The sequence below is a fragment of the Pleurodeles waltl genome, chromosome 5 (genome assembly GCF_031143425.1).
Source record: "Pleurodeles waltl isolate 20211129_DDA chromosome 5, aPleWal1.hap1.20221129, whole genome shotgun sequence".
Taxonomy (NCBI): Eukaryota; Metazoa; Chordata; class Amphibia; order Caudata; family Salamandridae; genus Pleurodeles; species Pleurodeles waltl.
Genome location: NC_090444.1, coordinates 258,721,191 through 258,745,019, shown reverse-complemented (window position 1 = coordinate 258,745,019; position 23,829 = coordinate 258,721,191).

The following is a 23,829-nucleotide window of genomic DNA, read 5'->3' as shown; positions in this document are numbered from 1 at the left end:
GTCGTGGAGAGTGGAGTGACGTAGAGTGGAGTGACTTGTAGTAGAGTGGAGTGGAGTGTCATGTCCTAGAGTGGAGTGGCATGTTGTAGAGTGGAGTGTCATTAAGTGAAGTGTCGTAGACTGGAGTGGCATGTCCTAGAGTGGAGTGGCTTGTCATACAGTGGAGTGGCTTGTTGTAGAGTGGAGTAGCATGTTGTAGAGGGGAGTAAAGTGGTGCACAGTGCAGGGGCAAAGAGTGGAGTATATTGTTGTGGAATGGTGTTGTGTAGTAGCATGTTGTACAATAGAGTAGCATGTCAGAGAGTGGTGTGTCGTACAATGTCTTACAGTGTAGGAGTGTGGATTGATGTGGTGTAGAGTGAAGTGGGGTGTCAAAGAGTGGAGAGGCATGCCACAGAGTGGAGTGGTGTGTGGTAGAGTGGCTTTCGTGGAGTGGCATGCCATAGAGTGGAGTGGCGAGGAGTATCATAGAGTGGAGTGGCATGTGTGGTCTAAATAGTATTTCGCCAAATGTATGCATTGTACCACTTTGTAACCCCTTGCGCCACATTATGCCTGTTGAAGGAATAATGTATACAATGGGGCATTCCCCCGTTGGGGGGGGGCAAAAAATGGAGCCACTTGTTGCATTTTTAATCCCTGCATAGAGCAGGCGCAGACGTAAAAAGGAGGCACACCATTAGTTATAATGGGTCTCTATGTGCTTTGCAGGATTAGCGTCACAATTTTTTAGGTTAGTCCTGCAAAGTGCCAAACTAGCATCAAAACGTTTTGCAGCTAGTTCCCTAACTACTGTCATGGTGCACCATATCTTAAATACAGCGCACAACTTTTTATAAATCCGCCCCTTAGTCAACCTTCTGGGTTTTATGGGCAAATATAGTGTAGTACAGTGTTTTTAAAATTTTTCACATATTTAATTTTTTCAACATTTCTGTAAGTACTGCACTACTTTCTAGGTAGTACTGCAGTACTCCGCAAACATTTTTAAAATATATAAAATAATAAAACTACTTTCACCTAACTTTACGCAGCCCTCCTTCTCGAGCTGTTTTTACCCCAGGGACCCCATTCCGCAGGGCCCAAAGTATTATTTGAGTGGAGAAGACATGCGACCCCGTGCCATTTTCAGCTCCAGGGACCCCATCACCTGGGGCTCAATGTAATTATTTACAGAAGGGGGTGCACGGGCAACCTCCTGCTGCGCACCTGACAGGTTGGTTTCACGTATGGTAATAAAATATTACTTTACATTAAAAAAAACTAGAAATTGACTGAAAAAAACAAAGGTTAAATTAACATTATACTTGCGTATGATAAAAAGATCTGTTTTTTTAAAAAAAAACAAAAAACCTTAGAAATTCACTGAAAAAATGCAAATGTCAAAGTAACATTACAGTTAGGTGAATATGTCAGTGACGCTATAATTTTGGACTGAAATAAACACAGAAATTCATATCTAACTGTAATTTGTGCCCCCACCATGCACTGCATATATCTTTACATATTATATCTCTCTTTACCTGTTCTACCCCTCCACTGTTCCACCAACCTGGCTGCAGCCTACCCCTAGCAGCCAGCTAACCCTATACAACGCATGACCTTTTATCATGTGCGGTGTGGAGTTAGCCACATGCCCTGGCTGGAAGCCAAGCTCTGTGTACAACTCCCTACAGGCAGCCAGCCAGAGACACTCAATTCCAGGCTGCGCGCTGCCTTTGCTGATATGTGGTGTGAGGTAAGCTGCAGGGCCTGTGTTCCAGCCAGGCCCTGCTTCCAACTTCTTGCAGGCAGCCAATCCCATCCTGCACACAGTCTTTGGCTGTGCCCAGGGGAGGGTTAATCATAGGGCTTAGCCAAACCCCTACAAGGTTGCTAACCCTACATCACACACAACCTTTGCTGTGCGCAGTGTAGGGTTGCCCTTTGGGCCTGAGGGATCCCACCTGCTGGGGCACAACATATATATCAGTGGGAGGGGCATGCAGCCCTCTTCCCAACCCTTAATTGGCACCAGGCCCCATCACAGGAGCCAAATACAATTAAAGAAGACAAGAAGAAGGCATACAACCTCCCTCCTGAGCCCTAATAGGTCCCAGGCAAAACATTCCCTGGGGTCAAATACAACATGGGAGGGGAGCCACGCGCTTCCCCATCCTCAAGCTTTTTTGGACCGTAGGGACCCCATACCCTGGGCCAACATCTAAGGGGAGGGAGGGAGGCATGCAGCTCGCCCTCCCAGACCTGTAATTGGCTTCATGGACCCTGTCGCCTGAGGCCAAATACAATTAAAAAGGGGATAAGGGCATGCAGCCCCCTCCCCAAACCTTATTTGGCCCAAGGAACCCTTTCACAGGGCCCAATGTGTTGCTTTAGGGGAGGGGAAGCTGTGCTGTCCTCCTTTCAGAGCCTTTTGAAAGGCTTTGGAAAACCCCATTCCCCCAGGGCTGTATTTGTTATGAAGGGAAGGTGGGCCCTGGGCCTTTTGAAGGCTCCATTGGGACCTGCATTATTTAAAGGTGGGTGCCAACTCAGGGCGCCCAATATGAACAACGTTGGGAGCTACCGAGGCAGCCCCAGGGTCCCTGCGGCCTCAGCTGGCTCCACAGATTGTACAGGAGTCGGTATTGCTCCCATCCAGCGGAACAAGCTATTTATGCTGCTCCCTTCGGGCGGGAGCTGCCTCCATCAGTGCGAGCACAGAAACAAATGTCAAGTCAGCTCCCAGCTGGTAGGAGCATTTTTTAAGCTTCCACCACTGGGAGTAGACTTTGTGTTTGCTCTTATTTGGCAAAGGTTTTAAAAATGCTCCTGCCAGGTGGAAGCAAACACATGTATCCCTGCCTGCGCTTGTGGGCTCCCCAGGACACAGCACATTAGCCATCCTTGGGGGATAGGGTCCCAAGTGCCATCTAAATGCTCAGGGAGGTGGGCTGCATGCCCCTATTCCCCTTATTAAATACTTTGGGCCCTGGGTTGTGGGGTCCCGGGGCCAAAGGCGGCTCGGGTAGAGGGCCATGTGCCCCTTCCCCTAATTATTATTATTGGGCACCTGGGAATGAGGTCTCTGTGATGGAATATGGCTCAAGGGCCCCGCTGCCTCCTTCCCCTTAACAAATGCTTCAGGCCCTGGGGGACAGGGTCCCAAGGACTGAAAACGGCTTGGGTACGGGGGGCCACAGAGCACCCCTCTCCTTATTAAATGAATTAGGCCCCAGGGATAGGGTTCCTGGGGCCACTAATGGACAGGGGAAGGGGGCCTGTACCTCCTCCCCTTAATTAAGGAATATGGGCCCAGGCTGCCATTTTGGGTTTTTATTTTGGATCCCTTAGGAGTCCTGCATGTTTGTGAGACAACTGTTTGTTTGTTTCCATTTTTGCCCGAGGGAGGCTCCCTTTGGGTCACACCCATGACGCATAGGGGGACAGGGTATCGATACCCTTCTCCCTTATATGGACTTTTTTTTAATTACATCAGGAAAAGGGACTAAGTCTCTGAGTCTTGTAATGGATACCAGCAGCATTGTTTCTCATGTTGCTAGCAGCCAGTCAGAGTGGCCAAGGGGAAAAAAGCTCCCTGGGCCAATCACATTGCTCTGTTGTTTAACATTGGCTTCAAGGGACTCTTGCAAGAGTCCCTCAGACCCAACAGTCCAGATATACAAATAATGTTGAACCTTGATTTCTCAAAATCTACTGAACGGATTTACACCAAATCACAAAAAGGAAAATCTGTGGACCAAGATCTAGGTTCCTGCCAAATCTCTTTGCCAAATGTGCTACAAGCGGAAGTACCGGCATCCCTGAGGTTATCCAACTAGTCTTAGTCAATGAAGGAGTGGTCCATCTTTGATTCCCAATTCTTTTGCGAGGGTGACTTGATAAGGAAAGGGGCCGCATTTAGAAAGCTGTAGATGTCGGACAGGAGCCTGTCGTCTGATTGTGTGATGATCCATTTCTCAAAGGGTGTCAACTGCCTATTGGCATAAGGGTACACACAGGGGGTGGCTCAGTGTACAATGGCTGAGCATCTCCATTCCTCACAGTCTGGTTGTCCATAAGAGGATTGTAGTTGGGCAAATGATATAAGACCTGCATGGTCATGTACGTCGCCAGACACTTGCAGTTTTCCTCTGGCCATGCCTGGTATTCTTTAAACCCTTGTGCAGGTGGAAGGTCGGTTTTCCCAGAATCAGTGTGAGTGGAGACAACTAAGAGGAGAGTTGCTTCTAGTTGATCACTGAATCCCAGCCGTCCACTGTTGCTATCACCACTGGCAATATGTACACTCTCAGAGGTCTATTCTTTTTTGGGGAGCCATGGTATTTCCCAAATATGGATCCCAGCGACTGCTTGATATATGAAGCTCCAATGCTTCTTTGTGAGGGATCTCGACCATTGCACCATATATCTCAGCTGTTATGCTTTGTGGTAGTGATGTAGGTGTGGTTTTCCAAGACCGCCTCCTGTCTTTTCCAGGTACATTCTCTTTTTCACCATCTGTGACTTCTTGCCTTCCCATATGAAGCCATCTACAGGTGTTGTAGTTTGGCGGGGGCATTGGGAGGTGGATATAGTGGCAGCTTCTGCATTACATATAGTATTTGTAGTAGAAGAAACATTTTGACTGCTGCTATTTTTCCCAATCATGAGAGACCACTGGACTACAAGGTCTGAAGCTCTGTCTGGGCCATGGCAAGGAGATCTGGTTAATTCCTCTCATTAGTTTTAACTAGTGAGAGGCAGAATTTAAGGCCCAGGTAATGCATTTAGTGCTGGCTGAGGGTAGGACGTACAGTTGTTCCAGGTATGTCCTGTCTTTCAGTGGGGTGGAGAGATTCAAGATCTGGGATTTTCGGATGTTGACCCTGAAGCCCGACACCTGCCCGAACACCTCCAACTCCCTAAGGAAAGTAGGGAATGATGTTCAGGGCATTGTTAGGGTCACCATAACATCATACACATATAGTGCGAGTTTGTTTTCACGTACTCCCATCGGGATGCCATTGATATGGTTTAGGCCTGAATCCATTCAACCAGAGGCTCCATGTAAAAAGCAAAGAGAGGTGGGGACAGGGGGAAACCCTGCCGCATTCCTCTGTGGATAGTAAAGGTGTTGGAGGTGGTGCCATTAACCAGAACCCAGTTGGTGGGCTGGTAGTAGCTGGTCTCTTACCATTTCTTATAGTGGGGTCCTACATCCAATCTGTCCAGGACTTGAAATAAGAAGGGCCAGTGGACCCCATTGAATGCCTTCTTTACATCAATTGACACCAGGATTGTGGCCTTGTCAATTAAATGTAACAGGTATTTTGTGTTATTGCTACAGATCCATTCTGGTATGAATCCTGTTTGGTCTGGGTCAATGGGGCCTTGCATATGTGGGTGAAGTAATATATCCATCATGCCTGTGAAGGGTTTGGCATCAATGTTGAGGAAGGAGATGGGGCAATAGGAGGAGCACAAGGTCATGCCCTTCCCCGGCTTAGGAATTACTGTGATGAATGCCTCCTGCATTGTAGCTAGGAGGGTTCCAGGGGTCCCCAATAGAGGTATGGAGGCCTATTGTTTTCTGAAGACTTTGTAGAGTTTAGGGGTGAAGCCATTGAGCCCCAGGACCTCACCTGGTTGGAGGCATACAATGGCAGCTAACACTTTGCTCGCCTTGAAATCGTTCTCTAATGTTTCCGCACTGAGTTCGGGAGAGTGGTAAAATCGATGTCAGATAGATAGTAATTTGCCTAGTCAGAGTCTGCCTCCTTTGTGGTATATAAGGTGGAGTAATACCTTTAAAAAGCTCCTGCTATTTACACATCCGTTTCACCGCAATGCCCCTCCTCCAGATGTATCTCTGTTATCCTGTTTGCCTGAACCTTAGCTCTAAGTTTATATGCAAGGAGACACCCATCCTTGTTGCCTCCAGTACAAAACTTTTGTTTGGTGCACAGGAGTGCATACTTGGCCCTATCCAAATCCAGCACCTTAAGTTGTTAGCAGGCCAGAGTGAGCTCCCTGGGGATTCTGTGGGCCCCTGTTCACTTATGTTGCTCTTCCAAGGCTTACCTGTTCCTCCAGGCTTGCCCTCTTCATATTTCTTTCCTTGTTAAGTTGAGCTGACAAGGTTATAAAAGTTTCTCTAATCACTGCCTTGAGGGCATCCAAGAGGAGCAAGGCTGGCACTTCAGGGGTGTAGTTGGTTTGGAGATATAGCTGTATGGCATCTCGGATCTCTTTGCAGCCGGAGTTGTAAGTGAGGAGTTTGTTGTTTAGTCTCCTCTGTGGTGTGGGAGTGCTGGTTTGGGGAACATGAGTGATTGTGGCCATCATCCGTGGGGATGCAAGAAAGTAATCAAGTTGGGCATACGTCGGATGGGAATCCGAGAAAAAGGTATATGTTGTACTCGTGGGTAGGAGGGAGCGTCAGTATCAAATGAGGCCCATATCTCGCACCTACTGTACCCTTTTGGTGAGAATTCTAAACCTGTCCATAGAGAAATGTGTACAAAAGAAGCTTGGATTAAGTCATCAGTGATATCATCAATAATGTCATTTGAGGTATCATCAATGATGTCATAGAACATGTCATAAGTAATGTAATATGTGAGGTCATAAGCAGTGCATGGCGGGGGTGCAAGTTATAGTCAGGGCCACTGGAATTATGCGATTATGCGACCACAATGATTTTCACGATGATTTTCACATATGCAAGGCCGCATTTGCCACATAATCCATCATGTACCGCATAATCTGCGGATTGTAAGCAAAAAAAATGTGTTTGTAGCTTTAACAGTTCAAAAGTTACTAAAAATGTGACACCAGTTGACTGTCAGTAGAAGGCCCTTTGCAAAGCTGAATTGGTCACCTACCTGATGTCTATTCCTATATTTAGGTGTTTAACTGGTACTAATGAGGTACAACCAATTCCCAGAGCGTGTTACCAAGTTTTAAAAATTGTGTACAGAGCCAACTGTGTGTTGCTTGCTCATGTTTGTTGATGGGGTAGTGTTTCATGAAAAGAATTGAAATTTCGCAGTGAATCTTACGCTGCATATTTTGTGAATGTGAAAACGCTGCATGACCTTGGCTTCGCTCCTCATTCGACTTGCTTACTACAAACTGCGGGCCAGAATTAAGCCTGCATTTGTCTGTCTACGAGGGCGACGTACACGGCAACTGTTTTTATTTTAATCTTTTTGATTGATTAGGCCCGACTGCAATCTCCCACAGTAAGCATTCGATTCTTGATCACTTCTTCCATCACGAAAGCAAAAGGCGTGCTGGGACCATTTGTTTTCAGAGATTGACGACAGCACGACAACATTTTAAAGGAGATTAGATTAAGGAGGAAAACCCCAGATTAACGTTTGCCTTCATTATGCATATCTGCCCTGCCTTTGCTTACACAATCAAGTCATTTGCATTTTCCCCGGTCCCTACTGGAAGCTGACTTTGTGGAGAAAAAAAATCTATTTACTCTTCAATTTGAATGTCTTTTGAGTCGTCAGTGCCTTTTAAATCGACAGCTGCTGAGATTTAAATTCTCGGGTTTTTAAAACTGATCTGCTTCTGTCGCGCGAGCTGAAGGTGTGCATTTGTACATCTTATGTAAATTGGGCATTGCAGCACAAGTTGCAACCCGGCGTTAGTCCATTATACCCCGTTCTGAGGTGTGGAGCTATGAGTGGGAAGGGAATACTGCACCTAGGGGTGTCAGCATTTACTATGTGCTGTATTACCTGCCATGATGTATTGAGTCCCTTAGAGGTGAGGGAGCAGTCACCATAAGCACCTCATTTGTATCTTTATGACATGTCCATGCTGTGTGTTTGGCCCAAAGTTAATAAATAGACAACAAGCACCACTGGAAGTTCACGAGGCTGCCCAGAAATGACTTTTTTGTTTTTACAAACTTTTGGGCAGTTGCTATATATTTACCAGGATTTAGGACTGCTTCCAAGCCAAGAAGACTCTACCCATACATTTTTGTGGTGGGCCGTTTATTGGGCTGCGATGTGGTATTATGGGGAGGGCTGCCAACTTTGAAACTGAGGAACCAGGTTTGAACTCCGACCTCAGTTTAGCAACTTTCTCGGCAAATCACCTTATCTCTACGTGCCTAAAAAAAGTGTAGTATATGCTGCTCATTTATACTGCTCTACACCGCTATACCGCTATATAAAGCAGCAAGAAATTACCTACTTCTTTCTGGAAAATAATTGAACTTGTGGAATTGTCCATCCAACCACCTGCGGTCGCTTTCTCCTGCCCACAACTCCTACTGCACGGCCGTGACTGTCCTTGCGATTGTATGTCACACGATGTACCGCATCTGTGACATACTGCAGCACGACTGGAATTTAGCAATGCATAGAGTGAAGTCTGTCTCATTTGCCAAACCGTGCTTTGCGCTAGCAAATAGAAGTTTCCCGAATAGGCCTAGCTATTCGAGTGTAGCTAAAATATTTGCCTGGCTTTATGTGTGGGATACAGGAGCACAGAGGGGCATTTACAAAACCAAGTTTATTGTTGGCACAGTTAACACAGAATACCGTTTAGCATGTTCAATGCAACCATACGAAAAATCTCAGATCTATCGCATCCGAGGTTACTGACGGGCACAAGCTGAGTACATACATACAAAATTAACCAATCACCTGCATCATATGTAACTGGCAGGGTAATTGCTCCGTTCAGTTACAGTTTTAAGGGGAGGGTGATTCAGTCTGGGGTTGGTAAATGGAGAAGAAATAATGGGGGTGATTCTAACCCTGGCGGTCGGTGATAAAGCGGCGGCCAACCCGCCAACAGGCCGGCGGTCCAAAAAATGGAATTCTGACCCTGGCGGCAACCGCCAACACAGCCCGCCACATTAACACTCCGACCGCCACCGCGGTACAGACAAACAGCGCGGCGGTCACCGCCAACAGGCAGGCGGCAGACAATGTACCGCCCACAGTATTACAACTCACCAATCCGCCACCTTTTCCGGGGCGGGAGCCCCGCCGATAAAAACACGGCGGAAACAGACTACGGACGGGAAAACGCTCACCAAAACACACTCCACGAGTACAGAGGACAGCATGGAACCCGAATTAAACATCCTACCTGCACTCGTCTACCTGCTCATCTACCACGAGTACGAACTCCGGCGCAGACGACAACGGTGAGTACTGCACCTACGACACACGGGAGGGGGGAGGAGGAAAGGTTACGGGCACACACATATGCGACCCCCACCCCCCCAAACTATGTACACACCAATGCAGAGCAACAATGCACAGTGACACCACCCAAACCCCCCTGAAAAATGCAAAGACATAATTAAATTGTGAACCAAAATTGTATATAAAAAATAGACTCTGATATGTATCGGCAACTATGCAAAATATCCATAACAAAATAATACTATACACACTGCCATGGAGAACCGAGGCAATTAGTCCGCTACATCAAAGTCAAATGGAACAGTCCGTGGGCTACAGTGTAGCGACACAAGGGCAAAGCCCACACAGGAGACCTGAGTCCTTTGGAGAGAACACTGCAGGGGCATCTGATGAAAATACTACAGGCACCTCAGGGGGAAGGGAAGGGGGGGGCACCACAGCCACATGAGTCCACGACGCAAGATCCACGAAGGGGCCACCATGCCCACTGTGCCATCCTGGGGAGTGCAAAGCCACAGTGTCTCAAGTCTCTACAGTGGGTGGGTTGCCCACTCTGCCATCCTGGGGAGTGCAAAGCCACAGTCTCTCAAGTCTCTACAGTGGGTGGGTTGCCCACTGTACCATCCTGGGGAGTGCAAAGCCACAGTCTCTCAAGTCTCTACAGTGGGTGGGTTGCCCACTGTACCATCCTGGGGAGTGCAAAGCCACAGTCTCTCAAGTCTCTACAGTGGGTGGCTTGCCCACTGTACCATCCTGGGGAGTGCAAAGCCACAGTCTCTCAAGTCTCTACAGTGGGTGGGTTGCCCACTGTACCATCCTGGGGAGTGCAAAGCCACAGTCTCTCAAGTCTCTACAGTGGGTGGGTTGCCCACAGTGCCATCCTGGGGAGTGCAAAGCCACAGTCTCTCAAGTGGATAACAGTCTCCACTGGTCAAGGAGGAGGCATTGTGGGCACAGTGAACCATAAACAGTGCTTGAGATGAAGGGGCCCAGCGGAGCGGTGCTTGAGACGGCGGGGCCCAGCGGAGCGGTGCTTGAGACGGCGGGGCCCAGCGGAGCGGTGCTTGACAGGAAGGGCCCAGCGGAGCGGTGCTTGAGATGAAGGGGCCCAGCGGAGCGGTGCTTGACAGGAAGGGCCCAGCGGAGCGGTGCTTGAGACGGCGGGGCCCAGCGGAGCGGTGCTTGACAGGAAGGGCCCAGCGGAGCGGTGCTTGACAGGAAGGGCCCAGCGGAGCGGTGCTTGAGACGGCGGGGCCCAGCGGAGCGGTGCTTGACAGGAAGGGCCCAGCGGAGCGGTGCTTGAGATGAAGGGGCCCAGCGGAGCGGTGCTTGACAGGAAGGGCCCAGCGGAGCGGTGCTTGAGACGGCGGGGCCCAGCGGAGCGGTGCTTGAGATGAAGGGCCCAGCGGAGCGGTGCTTGAGATGAAGGGCCCAGCGGAGCGGTGCTTGAGACGGCGGAGCCCAGCGGAGCGGTGCTTGAGATGAAGGGGCCCAGCGGAGCGGTGCTTGAGACGGCGGGGCCCAGCGGAGCGGTGCTTGAGACGGCGGGGCCCAGCGGAGCGGTGCTTGACAGGAAGGGCCCAGCGGAGCGGTGCTTGAGACGGCGGGGCCCAGCGGAGCGGTGCTTGACAGGAAGTGCCCAGCGGAACGGTGCTTGAGATGAAGGGGCCCAGCGGAGCGGTGCTTGACAGGAAGGGCCCAACGGAGCGGTGCTTGAGACAGCGGAGCGGTGCTTGACAGGAAGGGCCCAGCGGAGCGGTGCTTGAGACGGCGGGGCCCAGCGGAGCGGTGCTTGAGATGAAGGGGCCCAGCGGAGCGGTGCTTGAGACGGCGGGGCCCAGCGGAGCGGTGCTTGACAGGAAGGGCCCAGCGGAGCGGTGCTTGAGACGGCGGGGCCCAGCGGAGCGGTGCTTGACAGGAAGGGCCCAGCGGAGCGGTGCTTGAGATGAAGGGGCCCAGCGGAGCGGTGCTTGACAGGAAGGGCCCAGCGGAGCGGTGCTTGAGATGAAGGGCCCAGCGGAGCGGTGCTTGAGACGGCGGGGCCCAGCGGAGCGGTGCTTGAGATGAAGGGGCCCAGCGGAGCGGTGCTTGAGACGGCGGGGCCCAGCGGAGCGGTGCTTGACAGGAAGGGCCCAGCAGAGCGGTGCTTGAGACGGCGGGGCCCAGCGGAGCGGTGCTTGACAGGAAGGGCCCAGCGGAGCGGTGCTTGAGATGAAGGGGCCCAGCGGAGCGGTGCTTGACAGGAAGGGCCCAGCGGAGCGGTGCTTGAGATGAAGGGGCCCAGCGGAGCGGTGCTTGACAGGAAGGGCCCAGCGGAGCGGTGCTTGAGATGAAGGGGCCCAGCGGAGCGGTGCTTGACAGGAAGGGCCCAGCGGAGCGGTGCTTGAGACGGCGGGGCCCAGCGGAGCGGTGCTTGACAGGAAGGGCCCAGCGGAGCGGTGCTTGACAGGAAGGGCCCAGCGGAGTGGTGCTTGAGACGGCGGGGCCCAGCGGAGCGGTGCTTGAGATGAAGGGGCCCAGTGGAGCGGTGCTTGAGACGGCGGGGCCCAGCGGAGCGGTGCTTGAGACGGCGGGGCCCAGCGGAGCGGTGCTTGACAGGAAGGGCCCAGCGGAGCGGTGCTTGACAGGAAGGGCCCAGCGGAGCGGTGCTTGAGATGAAGGGGCCCAGCGGAGCGGTGCTTGACAGGAAGGGCCCAGCGGAGCGGTGCTTGAGACGGCGGGCCCAGCGGAGCGGTGCTTGACAGGAAGGGCCCAGCGGAGCGGTGCTTGAGACGGCGGGGCCCAGCGGAGCGGTGCTTGAGATGAAGGGGCCCAGCGGAGCGGTGCTTAATAGGAAGGGCCCAGCGGAGCGGTGCTTGAGATGAAGGGGCCCAGCGGAGCGGTGCTTGACAGGAAGGGCCCAGCGGAGCGGTGCTCTTCTGCACGGCGGGCCCTGTTCAGCGGTGCTCTTCTGCACGGCGGGCCCTGTTCAGCGGTGCTCTTCTGCACGGCGGGCCCTGTTCAGCGGTGCCTATCTTCACGGCGGGCCCTGTTCGGCGCTGCCTATCTTCACGGCGGGCCCTGTTCAGCGGTGCTCTTCTGCACGGGGGGCCCTGTTCAGCGGTGCTCTTCTGCACGGCGGGCCCTGTTCAGCGGTGCCTATCTTCACGGCGGGCCTTGTTCAGCGGTGCTTATCTTCACGGCGGGCCCTGTTCAGCGGTGCTCTTCTGCACGGCGGGCCCTGTTCAGCGGTGCTCTTCTGCACGGCGGGCCCTGTTCAGCGGTGCTCTTCTGCACGGCGGGCCCTGTTCAGCGGTGCTCTTCTGCACGGCGGGCCCTGTTCAGCGGTGCTCTTCTGCACGGCGGGCCCTGTTCAGCGGTGCCTATCTTCACGGCGGGCCCTGTTCAGCGGTGCTCTTCTGCACGGCGGGTCCTGTTCAGCGGTGCTCTTCTGCACGGCGGGCCCTGTTCAGCGGTGCCTATCTTCAGCGGTGCCTATCTTCACGGTGGGCCCTGTTCAGCGGTGCCTATCTTCACGGCGGGCCCTGTTCAGCGGTGCCTATCTTCACGGCGGGCCCTGTTCAGCGGTGCTCTTCTGCACGGCGGGCCCTGTTTAGCGGTGCTCTTCTGCACGGCGGGCCCTGTTCAGCGGTGCACATCCAGTAGGTTCAAGGGAGCCAGACCTGGCCTGGACTCCGTGCTCAGACGCCCTCCGGCCGTGATGTTCCTGGGCCCTTCGGTGACGGAGTCCTGGGCCCTTTGGTGTCCTCCTTTACAGCTGGGATGTGGCATGTGGGGCCCACCTGCTCCGCGCTCCTGCTGGCTGACGTCTCCGCCCTGCTGCCCTTACGCTCCTTAGATGGGGCTCTCGGGCCCTTGCCTCCCCTAGACGTTGTGGCTGGTGGAGTGGGCGAACTCTGCTCCTTGGGGGCAGCCATGTCAGTCTTCGCACGGCGGCCCTTGTGTTTCCTGGTCCTCTTGCCGGGGGGGGGGGGCTGGATGTGTCCTTGCTGCTGATGGAGGTGTCACTGCTGGCAAAGGGTGGACTCCAGAACCCATGCACAACAGTGACACCCGAAGTTGGGCTGGTGGTGGCTGTGGTGCTCTTGGGACTCTTTACAGATGGAGGGGGTAGGTCATCGGAGGGGAAGAGGTCAAGATTAGCCAGGAAAACATTTTTAGGGCCAAGGTAAAAGGTAGGAGAAGTGGAGATGGAAGTGGAGGAAGAGGATGTGGTTGTAGGAGAGTCAGGTGTGCTGTCATTGGGTGAAGGTGCAGGTGCTGTAGGCTGTTGTGAGGTGGATGTCTGTTGGGTGGGTGTCTGCCTGCGTTTGTGTGTCTTGGAAGGGGTGGTGACAGACACAGTGGGAGAGGACACAGGGGACGTGTAAACGGCAGTGGGGGTAGTGACTGCACGCGTGCGGACTGTACAGGAGGGTGTGGTGGTGATGGAAGCACTGGCTGATGTTGGTGTGCATGCAGGTGTGAGTGGAGACGTCACAGGGAGGGAGGAGGGAGACGAGGAGGAGGGGGACACAGGGGTGGTAGTGACTGTTGTGATGTCTGCATCTGTGTGTTGCTTGGGTGAGTGTTTGTGGGATCTGTGGTGCTTGTGTCTGGATGAGCTGCCCTTGGGTGTTGAGGTGTGTGCAGGCTGGTCAGATGGTGTGGATGGGATAGGCTGAGGAACAGGAGACAGAGACAGGGTGGAGGCAGTCAGAAGAGGGAGGCTGGAAACAGGGACAATGGCTGCCGTCAGTGCTGAGGCCAGAGCATTGAACGATCGTTGATGGGCAGCCTGACCCGAATGAATGCCCTCCAGGTAGGCATTGCTCCGATGCACCTCCCTTTCTACCCCCTGGATGGCATTCAAAAGGGTAGTCTGCCCAACAATGAGTGTCCTGAGGAGATCAATGACCTCCTCACTGAGGGCAGCAGGGGTAACAGGGGCAGGGGCTGAGGTGCCTGGGGCGAAGGAGACGCCCGCCTTCCTGGGTGAGCGGGCACGGAGCGTAGGCTGAGGGGCTGCTGGGAGGGCGGGGCTGGTGCGCTGGGTGGCGGCTGTACCTGTAGAGGCGGGGGGCCCGGATGTTGCCGCCACCGCTAGGGAGCTCCCATCCGAGGACGTGTCGCTGTCGCTGCTCTCACCAGCGGTCCCCGTCGTGGTGCTCCCCTCGCCCTCCGGCTCACTTGGGCCCTCGGTGTCTGTTCCTGTGCCCACCGGGGCCTTGTGGCTTGCAGCTCCCTCGTGCTCCGATGCCAAATCTCCTCCGCCTGATGATGCTAATGCACACATGCACAAGAAGATGAAGAAGAAGGGTGGGGGGAGAAAGAGAAGACCTGGTTGAGTGCATGCAATGTCAACACCGTTGGCGGAGAGGACAGACACAGGAGCCGCATGCACTAAGCCGCGCATTCGGGGCACACTACTCAGTACTTCTGACTCGGACAACAGGTCAGGAGACGACAAACGCGCACATGTGTGAGGCTGGACCATCAATAGCTGGACTTGTCACCCTACGGAGGTGGGGGCCGGGAGCACAGGGCCATGCCTAAGGGAGAGGACTACACTACAGAAAGCACCCTGGCCTAATGTCACCCCCAACCCTCCTCCCCCTCCCAGACGCCTCCACTGCGCAGAAAGATAGCTGAATGTGCTGATACTCACCCCCTTGTGTCTGCTGTGATGCTCTCAAGCGCCCATCCAAATCAGGGGAGGCCACCGCCAGGATCCGGGACATCAGGGGGGTCAGGGTACGACTGGCACCCCTCCTAGGTAGGGAGGCCATCCCCAGCAGTGACTCGGCGGTCTTCCTGGTTCCGCGGCGGATGTCCTCCCACCTCTTGCGGCAGTGGGTGCCCCGTCTGACGTGGACCCCCAGGGCCCGGACTTCCTTGGCGATGGCACGCCAAATCCCGACTTTCTGATGGGCGCTGACCTATGTGACATGTACAGGGTGGGAAGGAAACATTCATCAACTTACTGCATGTTAGATGTGATTGGCCCCCCTCCCCAACCTTGCAATATAGCACATGCTCTCATCTGTCGTGCGTTGCACTCCTCATTCGCCCCCCACCCCACCAACTTACATCCACCCCACTCCACACAGGCATCGCCCATTCCATGTGCACCCGGTGTACTCACCTGTTGGTCTGGAGGACCGTAGAGTAATGCATACTGGGGGAGGACCCCATCCACGAGCTTCTCCAACTCTTCAGACGTGAAGGCAGGGGCCCTTTCCCCAGTCGCAGCAGCCATTGTCACTTCCAGACCGAGTTCACAGCAGCACTTGCAGTATAGGTCCTCTCCTGTGGATGATCAGGTCTCGAGTGATTAAGCAGATAGAAAATGGCGGTCACGCCCGCGGCGGTGCGTACCGCGGCGGTGCGTACCGCGACCGCCGGCGCACATCGTCATTGGCTCCTGAAACCCATAGGCTTCAATGTTATCCAATGCGGCTCCGTATAGCGGTCTTCGACCGCCTACCGCCACGGTGTGCTCCGCCAGCGCAGTGATCTCACATCCCATTGTCCCACTTCACAGGTCAGGCAGCCGCCATTTCAAGGGCCCACATGGCATAATCTCTACTGCGACACACAGGCCTAGGCCTGGCATTGCCACACATACACGCCTTTCAATACCTAGATAACCGTGTGCCATGCAAGCAGTGGTGAACGTACCAGTGATTATCTTGACTCTGTGCTCCATGTTGTCCTTCCTAGGCACCGTCCACTGGGATTTGCGAGGAGAAGGATGAATCCTCGCGTGTACCGACCGCTGGTGAACCTGTCGACAATGGAAGAACGCCACATCATACTACGATACCGACTTGACCGTGCCACTATCCATGAACTGTGTGCCCAGCTGGAGCCAGCCCTGATGTCCCCCATCCGCCAACCCACAGGAATTCCCCCTCTGGTGCAGGTGCTGTCAGTCCTCCATTTTCTTGCAAGTGGCTCATTCCAGACAACAGTGGCCATGTCATCTGGAATGTCTCAGCCAATGTTTTCTAAGGTTTTGTCTAGAGTGTTGTCTGCCCTGACGAAACACATGCGGAGTTACATTATATTCCCAGAGGAGGTTGATTTGCCCACTGTGAAGGGTGATTTTTATGCCCTTGTACATATTCCCAACATAATTGGTGCCATTGATGGGACCCATGTAGCCTTAGTCCCCCCAAAAGACGATGAGCAGGTGTACAGAAACAGGAAGAGTTACCATTCTATGAACGTCCAGGTGGTCTGTTTGGCTGACCAGTACATCTCCCATGTGAATGCAATGTTCCCTGGTTCAGTGCATGACGCGTATGTGATGCGTAATAGCAGCATCCCTTATGTGATGGAACAGCTACAGAGACAACGTGTGTGGCTAATAGGTGACTCTGGTTACCCCAACCTGCCTTGGCTATTGACCCCAGTGAGGAATCCCCGGACCAGGGCTGAGGAACGGTACAATGAGGCCCATGGGCGAACTAGGAGGATCATAGAAAGGACCTTTGGGGTTCTGAAGGCCAGGTTTAGGTGTCTGCATATGACAGGGGGATCCCTGATGTACTCACCAAAGAAGGTGTGCCAGATCATCGTGGCCTGCTGTATGCTTCACAATCTGGCATTGCGACGTCAGGTGCCTTTCCTGCAGGAGGATGGTCCAGATGGTGGTGTTGAAGCAGCTGTAGAGCCTGTGGAGAGTGAAGAGGAGGAAGACTCAGAGGACGACCCAGACAACAGGGACAGAGTTATCCAACAGTATTTTCAGTAGCACACAGGTAAGAATCACACACGCCATTTTAATTTTCCTGAATGCCTCGTGCTTCTCAACTTTGTCTATGACCCCCCAGTTATTTGAAACTGATGTTTGATTCTCCCTTCCCTTTTCAGTGCTGTATGACCCACTGCGTGACTTCTGCTTGGTTAGCCCATGGACTAATGCTTATTGATCTCGGTATGTGTTCAGCACAAAGTTTACAGGACATAATTGATCGGTAATGTGTTTTACATTTGTAAATAATACAGCCTGACTGAAGCATGATTTCAGTGCATTGCGTGATTTATTTTTGGTGCTAGATGATGGTACATGATATTCACACAGTGATGGGTGGGGGTGGAGTAATGTCCATGGCAGAGTCCAGTTCTCAGTCTCACAGGTGCATTGTCCATATGCCTGTGGAAGGATGGAGCAGGGGCAGTTCAAGGTTGGACAGGGTGGCAATGTGGGACAGTGGGATGACTTCAGGGGGTATCTCATGCTGGCGGGGGTCTTGACATCCTACTCTGTCTTTTTTTTGGATCTCAGGCTCCTCTTGCGGGGTGGTTGTTCTTCAGCAGGAGGTGGGGTTCTGGTGGCCTGTCGTTGTGGTGGGGCCTCCTGTCCACTAGCGCCGGCGGAGGTGGTAGGCTGTTCCTGGTCCGGGCTAGTGACAGGGGCCCTGTGTGGTGCCACATGGTCCCGCAACGTGTCTTCTATCCGGTGGAGGGCCTGGACTATGCTCCCCATGGCGGTAGAGATGTTGGTGAGATGATTGTTGAACCCCATGTAGCGTTCCTCCTGCTGTGCCTGGATCTCCTGGAACCTGGCCAGTACCGTCGCCATCGTCTCTTGTGAGCGGTGGTAGGCTGCCATGATGGTGGTGAGGGCCTCTTGGAGAGTCGGTTCCCTGGGCCTCTCCTCCCCCCCCCTGTCGCACAGCAGCCCTCCGAGTTGCCCTGTTTCCCCCGGACTCTGTCCCCTGGTCGGTGTGCCCACTACCACTGCCCCCAGGTCCCTGTTGTTGTTGGGGTGGTGGGTTAGCCTGGGGGCCCTGTAGTGGCAGACACACCGCTGATTGACCTGTCCTAGAGACAGAGCCATGGGCCCGCTGGGTGGGAGCTGTGCTGTTGTTCCCAGAGGGGGTTGGGTCTGCTGTGGCCTGTGTGTGGGGAACCGACTGTCCAGAGGTCCCCGATGGTCCGGCTGGTCGTCAGGTTCCAGGTCGACAGAGCTGCTGTCATCACTGGGTGCCTCTTCCGGGGGGGGATGGACATTTCTGGACCCTCCTGGCCGGTGTGTTGGCGTTCGGGTCCTGCATGGGGTAAGAGAGTATGGTTATTGTTTCTGTGTGTGCTATTGTGTGCGATCTATGGGTGCCCTTGTCCCCCAGTGCTGTCATTCCCTTGGGGGAGGTGTTGTGGGGGTGTTTGGGGGGGGTATGTGCAGTGGTCATGCTTAGGTGATGGGTGTCCATAGTTTGTGGTGGCATGCAGGGGTTGGTGTTGGGTGGGTTGTGCTGGGGAGACATTCTCAGGGAGGATGTGTGATGGGGGGTTGGGGGTGAGGGTGGTGGTGGGGGTTGGCATGCTGGGGGGGGGGGGAAGTAGTTGAGATTGTACTTACCAGAGTCCATTCCTCCGTGTACTCCAGCGAGGCCATCAGGATGCAGGATGTTTAGTACCTCTTGCTCCCATGCTGTGAATTCGGGTGGTGTGGGTGGGGGTCCCCCGCCAGTCTTCTGCACTGCGATGTTGTGTCGCGAGAACATCGAGCGCACCTTTCCCCGTAAGTCGTTCCAATGTTTGCGGATGTCCTCTCGATTTCTGGGATGCTGTCCCACTGCGTTTACCCTGTCCACGATCCGCTGCCATAGCTCCGCCTTCCTGGCTATAGTGGTGTGCTGCACCTGTGAGCCGAAGAGCTGGGGTTCGACTCTTATGATCTTCTCCACCATGACCCGGAGTTCTTGGTCCGAAAAGCGTGGGTGCCTTTGGGGTGCCATGGGGTGGTGTGGATGAGGTGTGGGGTGGTGTATATGGTGAAGAGTGTGTTGGTGTGTGGTGCTTTGTGCTTCTATGTGGTGTGTGTGATGGTGTAGTGTGCCTCTGTGTGATGTAGCTCTCTATTCTGTGATGTGTCTCTCTCTCCTTCGTCTCTGATTTGTGGTCGTAGGGGTTTGTGGGTGATGTGGGTGTGTGTTTTATAGTTGGTTGGATGTGTGGGAGTGTTGTTTGTATGTGTGTCAGGTGTGTGTATTTCAAATTGGCCAATGTGGCTGTGTTTTGGAGCTGTGTGTGTATTTTGAGCGCGGCGGTGTGTCCTGCCAATGGAATACCGCGGTTGAAAGACCGCCGCGTGGATTCGTGGGTCAGAATGGCATGGGCGTGTTTGTGTTGGCGTGACGGTGGAGGTTTGGTCATCTCCAGTTTTCCGCGGCCCGCTGATGAGGCGGCCTTCCTTGGATGTCGGGATTTTGGCGCTTTCGCCGTTGTGGGTCAGAATGACCGTGGCGGTTTACCGCGGCGGTAGAATGGCGGACTTCTGACCGGCGGTAAGGGCCTTTTACCGCCGAGGTCAGAATGACCCCCAATGTTTTTTAGCTCGTTCATGAGAGTTAGGAGACAAGGAATTAATCAAACACGAAGGTGGGGGTCATTCTAGATGTCTGGGAACCTTGAAGAGAAGGCTCGTTTCTTGATATCACTTGGCGCTATGGGTGGTGTGCTTATGACTTGTGAAGAAGAGTTTTATACAAGGTAGGTAAGTTTGAGCAAGTGTATTACTTTATGAGTGACTCAAAGTGACTTTAGTTGGATGGGGTCCGGGAGGCAGGAAGTGTAGGTTTCTGAAGCATATGCTCATATCCATGACAGTTGCTGTAAAGTTCCCTTTTTGTATGGTCACCCCCCACTTTTTGTTGCTGCTGGATGCTGTTGCTTTTGAGCTGAAAGTGCATCGAAGCCTTCTAACCAGACCCCAGTACCAGTGCTCTTTCCCTTAAATTGTACTGAGATTTTGCAAACCCAATTGACAAAGACTTTACCACCCCTGTAAGGCATTAGTAAATGGTACTTGTGGTACCCAGGCAGCCACCGTATTTGACCCAAATAAAAGCAAAGCCTGTAGAGCGGCCATATCAGCCTGCACGAACAGCTTGTCTGCTTGAGTTTGATTCTGTCCACACCAAGTGCCATCAGAGTCCCTTCACTGTCCATAGCACAGGTCAGTGACCCCTAAGGCAGGCCTCCTATAGCCCCAGACGCAGGGGGCACTGAGGTATGAGCGTTGACACATATGCACAAGCATATGGGACCCTGTGAAAGCATTTAAAACAATGCTGTCACAAGTGACCAGCAGTCCAGAGGATAACATGGGCTGACACCTAGGCAATCCCCAGATGTCCAGCTTCATGATTCCCCCCGTATTTGGTATCAAAACTGTGCTTTTTAACCCTAAGCACGATTCTCATGCCCAGGATTAGCTAGCATATATCCTTGAGGCATCCTTAGAGGATGCCCACCAAGATATCAACCAGCTTTCCCTTGCCTTGGCAGGCTCTCCTGAGCCATCTGCCTCCAAGACAAGAGTCTGCCCTCCTGCTGGTTGTGCTAACGCTTCCCCTAGGATGGAGACAAAGGACCTGGGCAGGAATGAGGTCACACCTCATCCCTCCCAGGATTACTAGTGTTTACAGTAATCAAGGTAACAAGCCTTAAATGATTCACCTCCCTTGATATATAATCTCTTGTTCCCCACTCAAGGACAAAGCCCTTTCCACCCTGACCAAGCTGGCAGGTGGGAAAATGAGCTATTCAGGAGGCGTACAACTCCAAAAGGCTAGCCACACCTTTAGAGTGGGCTATTAGATCTGTTCTGCCAAGGGAAGGTTCTGCCATGTTGGCAAACCTTAGAAATGGTGGGTTTTGCACAGAAAAGTGACACACTCCCACAGGATGTCGTCACTTCAGAGGCAGGCTAGCCGTAGAGAACAGTAGCCCATTGGCTAATGTCCCAACAACCTTAACGCTCCCTAAACCAGGATTTAAGGGGCTCCCATGGCACAAGAACCCCAGTTCTGACTTTGAATCCGAGAAGTGGCACAAAGAAGATTCCATCACCGACAACAGGACTTCGACTCCTTCGCAGCACAAAGAGAGGACACCTACGTGCCCTGAGGAGACCATATATTGGAACTGTGTGATCAACGTGTGCTCATGGTGAAAACTTGTTGCTCCCAGCAAGAAGGGCTCCAGTGGACACCACAAACTAAAGCAGACTCCCCTGACTGTTGGTACCAGTCACCTGCAACCTGCAGAAGAATTGTTGTGCTGCATCCCCCTTTTGGATGACCTACAGCTGACAAAGTAACTGTGGACTACTTTTGCCATTGCTAAGGCTTGTCTTTCGCCAGTCCGGTAACCAACAGCTTCTCACACGTCAATAACTCCAGAGAGTTCCCCAGCATAGTGACCCCTCCTGAGAATCTGCATCCTGAAGGAGGTGAATTAGAGAGGAGCAGTAAAGCATCTTAGACACTACCAGTCCCCGTGATTGACAGCTGTTAGGCCACCTCTGTACCCGGAGCCGTTGGATGTGGTGGCAAAATTCCAGCTGTGGAATCCAGTTCCTGGGACCCCAAAAGCCTCTACCTTCCGAGTATAGAGTGTGAGCCCATCCGTCAGTACCAAGGACAGCCTGAGCACCTTCGCATCCGGACTCCCTGGGCAAGGTAACTAGAACCTGTCTGTTGAGGCTTGGTCTAAAGATCCCCAAGACCTTAACTCCAAGAGGGTTCCCAGGAGCTCACCCCCCAAGTGATTGATTGCACAATAAACTTATCTCCATTGACCGCGTGGTAAAAAGTTTGCAGTGGTACTGACCGCCTACAAGTATTTTCCCATTGCATAATATTGAATGTTTGACATCATACTACCACCTACTTTTCTGTAATTCTTTGGGCATTATATCTGACCTAGATCTCAGCTAGGGAAAAGACACTGAATTTAATACGGAAAGGTGTTTTGCGTCTGGTGAAATATTCTCAATGGGATTGCCACTAAATACTCTGCAAATACAAATCTGCTTAAATACCTTCCACCAAAGATTTCACTTTAAACAGAATGGAAGTGGAAATATTTGTCCTTTGTGCATTTTGTTTGTGTGACTATCTCAGCTTGGCCTTTCCTTATTTATTCATTTATTCAGTTATTTATTTTTTAGTCCTATAAAGCATAAGTCTAACAAGAAGATGTCAGTTCATTGCGCAGAGAACGACTTAAGTGATGGGTAATCTTTTTACAAAGTATTAATAGGAATGACTAATGAATCATACAATAAACCTTCCACTAAATCTTGTTTGACAATATAACTGTCATTTAAATTAATCTTTGCTATAAACTTTATTGAGCAACCAAAATACCTATTCATGCGTGGAGCATTCACATTACCTCTACCTAGTGTCTTTTTATCAGACTTAAGATTCTCTGTATGTATACTGAAGGTATGAGGATTGCATATTTATCCAATCTCAATATCAATTAATCCTACAGTTTAAGATGTAATAAGGAGCTATTGTTAACTGAAATCCACGCCATACTGGAACGTAAAGATTACTGTACTATTCAAAGACGGACCCTGATCCTTTTACACTTCGATGTTTTTTAAAAAAAATATTTGTGCTTTGAGTGTTATGGTATTAGCTGCTTACATGTACATTGTGTTTTTTTATAATACATAATTTTTTGCTTTTTGGTAGTAGGGCAATTCACCATCAGCACCACTTTTATTAGACTTATTCATATTAGAAATTGGACACATATAAGAGGTGCAGTTTTCTACCATTACCACCTTTTACCTATTTGCTTCCATAGGACTTCAATGGCTTGTCATGGAGACTATGGCCCTCATTATGAACACGGCGGTAAACACCGCACCGCCGGCAGCAGCGGTAAAAACCAGCAACAGACGTGCGGTCCGGACCACAGAATAATGAACCAACTGAAACACAGGCATCCTGAAAACCACTCACCGCCAGCAGAGGAGTGGCGACAACGATGGCAGAGCCCGCCCATAGGCCGACGGAAAGGCCCTACCCACCCATCAAATAATGAAGCACTAGACCGCTGTCAGTTCTGGGGCGGGAACCACCGCCACGCAAAGCCAGGCGGAAACGAACCAAATCTAAGGAAACACTCACCGGAGGCTCACACAACACGCCGAAGCAGACATGGATAGAGAGCTGCAGATCATGCCATCCCGGCTCCTTGCCATATACCTCCACGACCGAGACCGCCTACGAAGACGATGACGGTAAGTACTGCACCCTATGAAACAAGGCAAGAAAGGGCACAGTTACATACCCACCCACTCCACACACCCTGCAACGCTCCCACAACCCTTCACAGCAGCACAAGCCATACACCCCACAGCAAGAGGTACTTACCCGACACAAGGCAAATCCAACCTGTCCAAAGAACATACATGTGCCCCACACCCACAAACAATGAAACAAGAGACCACAGATCCAGAGTGTGCCTTCAACAACACAGGCCACACATTAAGCTTTATTATGCTTACTGAGCAACCGAAGTGGATATAAGGCCAACGGCCAGTCCGTCCGAAGACAAGTCCAATGGGCCACAATGGCCCCAACCTGACTCCCATAAGTGCTACGGTACTCCACCTCATAGGGGCAACAATGGGGCATCCAGGCACCTCAGGGAACAGGGGCTGGGGGTGGTGGGAATTTACGATGCGGGTGGGGCTTGGATTTTTGTTCAGAAGGTGGAGGGGGTTTGGCCTTGGAAGGTGGGGGAGTGTGCTTGGACCGAGTGGAGCAGATGGAACAGGCTCAGCACAGGTCTTCTTCCTCTCTGGGGAAGGGGCACAGGAATGTGAAGGGCGGACAGGGGCGGGCTGTGACGTGGAAGGAGTGGACAT